General features: G+C 31.9%; 1 pseudogene; it reads left to right on the forward strand.

Moving 5' to 3' along the window:
- The first annotated feature begins 2387 nt into the window (after positions 1-2387).
- On the forward strand, positions 2388-3624 carry LOC104600030 (nuclear transcription factor Y subunit B-1 pseudogene; annotated as a pseudogene).
- Positions 3625-10101: the final 6477 nt, after the last annotated feature.

Genomic DNA, 10101 nt, shown 5'->3' on the forward strand with positions numbered 1-10101 from the left:
TGCTTAATTACTAGTGTGTATATATATATTGAATCTCCTTCTACTACTCTTTTGAAGAAAAAAGTGCATATTGTGGACATGGAGAAGGGCATCTCACATGACAATTATGGAGAGACAGTTACTTGTGGACTTGCCTTAATGGAAGATTATGTATTTTATTTTTTTTCATTGAAAGAAAACTAGAAAAGAACTGGTAAACAGATATTCAGTCCCTTTATATGCAAAATGGTTCAAAGAAGCAATCCAAAAATGTTGCATGCATGATTGTAACAAGGCTACCTAATGAGCCGACAGGGAGATCTTCTAAACATTTTCCCTTGGTTAAATTCATTTACTCGTTGATGGTGATTTGCCCATGAATTTGTTAAACCATCTCTCTCATGCTTCAACAACTATAATTTTATTGACAAGTTATGTTGGTAATTCTATCACTATGAGTTTGTCTTAAACAATTATAGAATGGTGAAACAAAATTCATATAACTGACTCCATATAGTTCGAGCATGACTCAGATGATGATAAGATAACCAAATTATGTGCGTTCGTAATTTGGTTATATCAGAAACATTCAACCAAATCTGATCCAGTGTTGGTCTAATTTAAGGGTTCTAGGCAGAACTTGAAAATGGGTCAATCATGAGTGATCAGCCAGTTTTTCAATGAGCAAAGATCCTAAATCGACCTTGACCCAAATACCCAATTATCAAACAGGTTCAGAAGTTCAAGACAAGAAATTCCATCCCTTAAGATAGAACACTATTTAGGCGTACAAGTACTTTCCTTTATACAAATAAAGAACATTTAAAAGAATAAATTCCAATAGCTTATATTACATACATATAAAAAAAATGTACATGTACACTAGTAAGAAAGTTACTAAAAAAGAATCTTCTACAGTACAGTTTCTAGTTTGCAGAGAACTCTTATTTTACTTTTTAAGTTTCAGATGATAGTGAGAGAATGGAAGAAAGGAAAAAGCCATTTCCATCGTATCATGTGACTGTAGTAGGCTTAGCCTGCGCTTGTCCCAGGTGAGCAATCTTTTTTCATTTGGATCCACCTCTACATATCTATATTCGACAGGCCACATCCTGTCTCAATTACATGTTATATAGCTAAGCATGTCTGTTCAAGAAAGATCATCCCTCCACCACCCCAAAAGAGAAAAATTTTATGCTTGACCTAGAGGCTTCTATCCATTTTCAAAACCCAATTCATCAATCAACAGCATTTTCTTTTTTTTTTTCCTTCTTTTTTTGAAGTATCAAATTTCATGAGTGATGGGAGGAAAACCCATTTAATAAAAATAGTCTTAGCTTACAAATTGAGACTTTAGCATCTATTTTATTAGGGTAGACCAAGTAAAAAAATAAATACATATTTAAACATATAAAGTATATTTGTACTTTGTGATATGATGTGGGTTAGGGTAGTTCCAAGTGAAGACACATCTGTCACTGTATACACTTCTTTGAAATGTTCCTTGAGGTTTTATTTTTAAATCTGGTTCACTTTCACCTTAAGAATGATATTTGATTGTGAATGAAGGTAAACCATGGACTTGTGATACTTTTTTGTCTTCAAATATCCATGGATGTGACAAGAAGAATCCTGGACACACAGCAAGCAAGATGACAGGATAATAGGCATATGTGCCACCACCTTTTTTCTTCCTTCCTTTGGCCATTCAAGATACCTTGTCAAAGGGTAAAAAATAATGCAAAGGTTGATTAGATCAAAACCCTACTAAAAACCCTAGAAAATCAAATATAACAAAAGAGATAGAGACTAGCTAGGGAGTACCTGCTTTGGGGGTTGGCTCCTAGCAGGAGATAATGAACCAGCTTCCATGGATGGTTGATAGCTAGTTGGAACCCACCAATCCAGTGCCGAGTCGGGTTCCCTGAATACATCTGATTAATTCTGGGGAAGTGTTTCTTCTTCCTTCAGTTCACACCCCAGAAGTCTACAACTCATGAGTAAAATAATACTTCAACTACTGTAACTTGACAACACATGAAATGAAGGCAATTGACTTCACTCGCTCAAAGGACTAGACTCACATTGAATCCTGGATGAATATCATTCAGAGTAGTCCCCATCTACTCAAGTGATCCCTAGAGTCTATCTCTCATCTAGCCAAATGGCGAAAGTTTTATTCATTGACTTGGCCTATGGGATTGAGAAGAGTTAATGAAGTGAACTCTTTTGGACGTTTCATATTATGCCTTGCTCGATCACATTTTAAGGCTCCTCTAAATCTGTAATTAGTTAATTCAAAACTTGGATATGCGGGCATTACCCATTTACCATCCAGTTCTTAAAGTTGTGAGTCAATGGAACCCACCCACAAACTGAGTTGATTCAGACAAGTATATGGCCGATGCAATTGAGTCTAGATTCTAGTTTGGATGGTCATGCACAGGATTATTTAGACACACTTACATATCTTCACTTTTTCCTCCAATATTCTATGCCTCTTACAATCTCATTTGCAATGGTTCTTATTAACAAGTGAGCTTTCTTTTTTCCGTCCACATCAGACCGACTTCCGCTTCTTTTTTCTCTCTTTCTCCTATCAGATTATCTGATTCCCCATCTCCCTGTTTCTATCTCCTTCCTCTTGTTTATCTTCTTCTTCTATAAAATCCTTCTCCTCTATGAAATTAAGGAATACAACAGCAAAATAGCCCAGTCAAGAGCCAACTATCTGGGTCTGAGTCTGCAGCCATGACTGAGAATGCATCGGATAGCTCCTCTAAAGAGCAAGACCGATTCCTCCCCATAGCCAACGTGAGCCGTATCATGAAAAAATCGCTCCCAGCCAACGCAAAGATATCGAAGGAAGCGAAAGAGACCGTGCAAGAATGTGTGTCGGAGTTCATCAGCTTTATCACCGGCGAAGCCTCGGACAAGTGCCAGAGAGAGAAGAGAAAGACTATAAACGGTGACGATCTCTTATGGGCCATGACAACTCTGGGGTTCGAGAACTATGTCGGGCCTCTGAAGATTTATCTTAACAAGTATCGGGAGATCGAAGGAGAGAAGAATTCCATGCTTAGACAAGGAGATCAATCCCCAACTGAGGAGACGGCGAATACCTGCAGCAATAATAATTATGCTGTTACTGTACTTGACAAGGTCGTTACTGATCCGATGGCAAGCAGGGCGACCTTCCAGAGTTTTAATGGCGGGTTTTATTCGCTGGGGGCTCAAGTAGCTGCGAAGAACTACGGAGATGAAGGGAGAATGGTTGACTATGGAGACAACTCGAGGATGGGTACTCTCTACACTGGTAAAATCTAGGAAAATTTGGAGGTAGATAGAGTAAAATCATCGTGGGGTTGAGTAGGGGTGATTTAAATTAAGGGTTCTCTTCATTTTTCTCCATTCTGTAACTTGGTGGAATATAATATATGGAGATTTTCATAGCCGGAACTGCATATGTTTCGACATATTAGTCGATATGTGGGTATTAATTAATTGATGTTTCAATACTTTGTGTGTATCTTGTAATTCTGCTACTGTTTTCTATTGCGACATTCTTCGTCTCTCTGTGTTTCTTAGAAGAAGAAAAATGAAAAGAAAGAGAGGACTACTAAAGGAGCCCAGCTGGGTGAGATCAAGCGTTTACTTGCTATTCTGTACATGTTTCAAACTGCATTTATCAGTTCTGGTTTAGACGTTTACAGGGAAAGTAGCGATGGTGGGATTTGTAGGGATTTCTATGAGATAGTAGGCGTTTATCTTCAGATTATATTAGTAGTATGGCATTGCAATTATATGGGTTTTGGGCCTTTTGGCCAGGGAAATTAATGGAACAAAGAACGAAGTAGTGGTAAACTGGTAAACTAGCAACTCGTCAGGACCTGGGCCAGGCTGGTCTGGGAATTTTTTTTTTTTTTCCTATTATGGACCCATCCAGGCCCTTAAGAGAAAACAAAGTAAAATCCCTTGGACTCGGTTTAGGAGGAATGCAAATTAAATACAAATATGTTTGATGCATAAACTTGTATACAATATTTTTAAATCTTGATTTTGCACTGTATGGATTTTTATTTGCAGTCCATATATTATATTTATACAATATTTGTATTTGCAGTCTATATATTATATTTATATCTATATTATTTATAAAAGTGTGAATGGGTCTTATTCTTATTGGATAGAATTTACCCTTTGATCTTGAGATAATATGAGGGCAAATTTATATTTTAATAAAAAAGCTTTAATTGAGATAATAAACCAGATGAACAACATTTATTAATAGAAACTTTAAGACCGCATCTATACTATTATTAAAAGTGTGAATGGAAGTGAAATGTTTTGTTTGATTAAGTAGGTGTTTGGCATCAATGTTGTTGCTTCAAAGATGTTTATGAGAAAACAGTGTTGTATGCAAGAGGGTCTGTTGCACCGTTTTCTTAGAAAGTGGCTCCTTTTTTTGTTTGGCATTGATGCTACCACATAGGCTGTTTTATGGGATAACAACACTGGTTTTGTTTGGTACCAATGCTTTATAACCATTTTTTTAAGCATCATTTTTTCTAACATGGCATTGATGTGGCATCGTTTTCTTAGAAAACAGCATTGATGCCAAACACCGCCTAAAATACCCCAATTTTTTAATTTGCACCCTATCTCATTGCAAGGACTAAAATGTAATTTGAGTAACCATTCTTTCTCATTTGAATCCTTATCATTAAGTCTTATATTTAAGGTACATAATAATTCCCAATAACATTAATTGAATTCTATACTTAAGTAGAATACCCCTATTTTTGAATTTGGTCTCTCCAATTATGAGGGCATAAAATGTAATTTTAACTACTACATTTTTCCTCATTCAATTCCCTCTCATTAAGTCTTATATTTAGGGTATTAACTCCCATTTTTTATTTTTTTTTATATTAATTGACCATATTAAAAAAGAAAAATAAGTGTACCAAAGAATAATTGTTTTATTGATGATAGAAATAAAATACAAATTTAAAATCAGCCCAAAATGGAGTTGTTTCCCTATTTGGTAGCGAGTCAGCAATTCAACCTTTTAGGTTAAATGTGTAAGCCCTTGATGTCATAATTAAATAATAATACAAATTAAAAAGGATGAAAACAAACAAAAGTATAAACAATACAAAAAAAAAGTAAAAGACATTTAGGCACATATTTATCATATTAAACAAAACCAAGTGTGCTTAATAAAAATAAAATTCTAGAAAATTTTGAAAACATATAATTTACTATCATCATCATCATCATCAAAATTTCTCACATACAAAGTACATGCACACTTGTAAAATTTAGAAAAGCAAAGATGGACGATACAAATAAAAGGTTTAAAAATATAGTAATATGTATAGTTCAAAATATAAGGTTTAAAATATTGTATACAAGTTTTTTCACTAACAATGTTGTATGTGTTTGGAATTGTGGGTGTTTATTGAAAAAACGCTGCCACATAGGCACCACTTCAACATTTCCCCCATTATATGAATCCATACGCATAGGGACTTGCAAAAGTAGACTTTGGTTTATGTGCGTGCCTATTATTGGGAAAAGCTTCAATTTAGCGCTTCCCCAAATGGGTAGTCATTTATTCACTATTTTGCTGATGTGGCATCTAATAGCGCCTAAGTGTCAATAAATGGGTTCATCATTGCTTTTCTCGATTTTTCAAACAAATCAAGTACAAAATGTTTAGTTAATAAACACCCGCGGTGCCAAATACATACATTGTGGAACTATATTTTTTTCTTCAATGTTGAAAACTCTTGGATTGTAATTCTCAGTATAAGTTGTGCTTCATGGAAGGATTGCGGGTCTTTATACATCAGCACACCTTTGGAGAGTGGGAGTAAGGTTATATTGATCCAACTCATCAGGTATTGGGTGCAAGTTGGATGCTGGATTTAAAGAACTTACATTGCACTAGCATAAGTGACTTTTCTTGAATAGTTTAATTTGGGCTGTTCCAGCTTTGTTCTATTGACCAGATTGTGTTGAGTACGGGGAAAACTACTCCTATATATTCATTTTATTTGGGACCCACTATCTATGTTAGACTCTAACCAATTATCTCTTTCTCTCTCTCTCTCTCTCTCTATACACACACACACACTAAAACACAACAGTCTAGAATTTTTTTCCTTTTTTGAATTTTTATTTTTTTATTCCACGCATGCACGTTCCCAATAATCTGAATAATATCATCTCCTAAAATTTCTCCTAAACTACCTCCCCCACTTTCTTATAAGGTTGCGTTTGGAAATGATGCAAATGGAGTGTAAATCCCTATTTAGGGTAAATTTGCACTCTGGTTTACTTTTGCCTATGTTTGGCAACATTACATTTATGCATTGACAAATGACAATCCAATGTATATTTACATTGATAATAAGATGTAAAAGTACATCAATAAAAAAGGAGTAAATTTGCATTAAAATGGGCTTTTGATAAAACAAAAAACATATACTTTATTGGAATTCATGTTCGCATCCATTACAGCTAAAAGTCTGTTTGGTAAGAAGGTAAATTTGTCAGTGCAAAACTAACCCAACTTTGCAATTTATATGAACTGTTTTACACTCTACATATTTGCATTCACACTTATTTGCATCGTTTCCAAACGCAACCTAAATTATCTCTAATTCCTATTTATCCTCTCCCCCACTTTTTATCCATATCTATTTAAAGTTTGAATTAAAAATTAATTAAATATTCTAAAAAATTATATAATAACTTTAAAATATTTATTAAGAATACAAAAAAATAATTATAATATATTTAATAATATTCATATCATTAATAATTTTATATTTTTACAAAATTCATCACGAAATTATGTACTAACAATATATATTATGGTTTTCCAGATTATTCAATTCAAATGTTGTTTAAATATAAAAATTTAACATTTAACAATAAAATATTATTTAAATATTTCAATAGCTAAATATCTTAAATAACATAAAAATAACTAAATAATTATTTAAACAAAATATATAATATTATGTAATAACTTTAAAATAAATAAAATTCAAACAACAAAAAGTTTTAAATATTTTATATATTATTTAAATATATAAATAACTAAATATGTTAACTAATGAAATATTTAACATAACTAGATTTTAAATAGTTAAAATAATGAAATTATGTAATGAATTTATAAAAAATCTTAAAACTAGAAAAATAGCTAGAACATAATATTCAAATTAATAATAATGAAATATTTTACAAAATTAATAACGAAATTATGTAATATTAGCATAAATTACAATTTTACAGATTATTAAATTCAATAAATAATTAATATTTAAAATATAAATAATGATATTATTTAAATAAATAATATTTAAATAACTAATTTCACTTATTCAATTAATAATTCTAGAAAGAAACTTTGAAAAAATAATATTTATTAATAATATTTTTAAAATCTTAATATATATATTTATCTATACTAAACTTAATATTTTTTGTATTTTTAGTAATTATTTATTGTTTTTGTGATAAATATATTTTCAATAATTATGTACAAATTTATTTTTGTTTTATTATTTAGTAGAACATTTTCACTAATTATTGGAGATTAAACTACTATTATTTAAGTTTTTAAATTTAATTTATTGTACTTATTGTATCTTTGTTATAATTTATTGATTAATATTTATTTGAGAATAAACTATTTATTGACTAATTTAATATATTTTTTAGTATTTATTGTATTTTTATTATCAAGATACTTTTAATAATTGTGTATTTTTGCTATAAATTTTCAATAATTATTGGCGATTAAACTATTATTATTTATTAGAGATTAGACTATTAATTTAGCTAAAATTAGGAGTGCTCATGAGTTAGTTCTGCTCGGTTGTAGGATGTTTGGCCGACCAAACCAACCTGGTTAGGTTAGGGAGTTGGTCACCTGAAACCAACTGACCATTAATGAAAATCAACCAACTCGAGTTGTATCGATTTGGTCGGTCGGTTCAAAAGATTTAAACTTAAAAAATAAACTTAAATTTTAAAAAATTATAGTGAAATAATTTAAAAATTAAGTTTATGATTAAAATATTTTAGAGTAAGAAATATGGGAATTTTTCCACTTTTCTGTTTTAAAAAATTATATAAAAAATATAAAATATTAATATATCTATGGTTAGGTCATTTGATTTTGGTCGATTTAGAAGTAGGAAAAGTGAAATTAATCCAACCTGGTTGGGTTGGAAAGTTGTTGAACCAAAGCCAATTGGAAATACTAGAAAACTGACCAACTCGGGTCGAGTTGGTTGGGTTAGTCTGTTTCATCAGTTTGATGAACAGCCCTAGCTAACTAAAATTAGTTATTAATTGTTATTTTTGTATTGTAAAAAATTATTAAAAGTAGTATATAAAATATAAATAATTATTAATTATTTTAAAAGTTAAAAATATAAAACAATTGTATACTCTTATGTGTTTTTATAGTTTAGCTTTTGCTTAAAACACATGTATAAAACAATCCTGTGCATTTGCACGGGTCCCCGTTAGTGTTAAACTAAAACCAATGTTTTAAAAACCAGCATCAAGGCCAAATTGTTCTTGCGTCTAGGTTGTAGGTCATCGGTTCGACCGTTTGGGTCGAATTGGTCAGACCATAACACATTAACAAAACATGTATGCATGTATATATGTATGTATGTGTATAAACTTGTATTTTATCAATAAAAAATACAAATATTTTGTAGATGTAGTATATGTACATATAAATATTATTTTATGTTTAAGTTATATTTTTTAATTTATTTAACTTTTTATTTATAAAAATATTAAAAATTACAATTTGAGACCAAATAAGTGGTTTTTTGGGGGAATAAGTAGGGCTTTGGCACCTTGCAATGCATGGATCTAGAAAAGTTACCCCCCAAAAAAAATCACCTTAATTGGACAGCTAAGTGCAAAATTATGACCTCTGAAAATTTGCACATACATTAAGTATGCAACTTTTGATTTTGTTGAATGGGTCAATGGTTCAACTGCCCAAGGTGGACAATTTTTTATCAGATTAACATTTTTATCAAATGTCAGGTTTTAAGAGGACCAAAACCAAAGATAGGAGTGACTATTCTAACAGTTAAATCGATCAAGTGAACGCTAGGTTGAAAACACAAAGTTAAACATGTAGATTAGGTTTTTTATTTGATTTAAAAGATCAAATCAGATTTTATTTATAAATAACAACCCGATATTATCTTAAGGAGATGTATTTGGTATAGTGGTGTTGTGTTTACGTTGATTTGGGTTGATCAATACAAAATTGAGAGATGTTTTGAAAACGTTCGAGTTTATCAATATAAATTGCTATTTTTATTCTAAAACATCTAATATTATGTTTTCTCAAGCACATGCATTTCTTTACTTGAAATGACAATTATATATAATGTGGCAATACGTATTTCTCACAAATTTGTATTAATCAGCCCAAAATGAAACAACAACACAATACCATTGTGCCAAACACCACCTAAATAATGGGATTCATACCAACATTGCTACTCACTTGGTAACAAGGTTTGCTTTTATCCTTTTCTAGAGTTTCGGCCTGGTTGCGAAGACATGAATCCCTTCTTCCTTGTTTAGGGTAAACTCCAAACCCCCCACAAATATGGGAGGTGTATTACTTTACTACATGAACTATGAAAAGTTTCAAATACCTTTAGACTTTCACATGTTAAGTAGCATCAACAGCGAGAGGGTGGAGATCAAATCAGCCTCCCACAAGATTGTCCCCCACAACGTCCCACAGTACATCCCCGCCATGTATTGAGAGCATCTCCCGATGATGATATAAAAAATAATAATATCATCATCGGGAGATGTTCCCAATACACGGCAGGGATGTGCTGTGGGATGTTGTGGGGGGCTGATTTGAACTCGAGAGGGTGGTGTCCGGGCTGCCTTCAATCCGTGCCATGCCAGAACAGCACGGCCCACACTACATGTGTTTATTTTCTCTTAACGGTGTTAGAGGTTTTAAATAGGAGAAGATAGGGATAGGGAAATACATGGGTCCCCCCCCTTGGGGTTTGGACCTTTTCTAAATATTTTAAACATAGA

Source organism: Nelumbo nucifera, chromosome 5, assembly GCF_055504915.1.
Source record: "Nelumbo nucifera cultivar China Antique chromosome 5, China Antique-T2T, whole genome shotgun sequence".
NCBI classification, from domain to species: domain Eukaryota; kingdom Viridiplantae; phylum Streptophyta; class Magnoliopsida; order Proteales; family Nelumbonaceae; genus Nelumbo; species Nelumbo nucifera.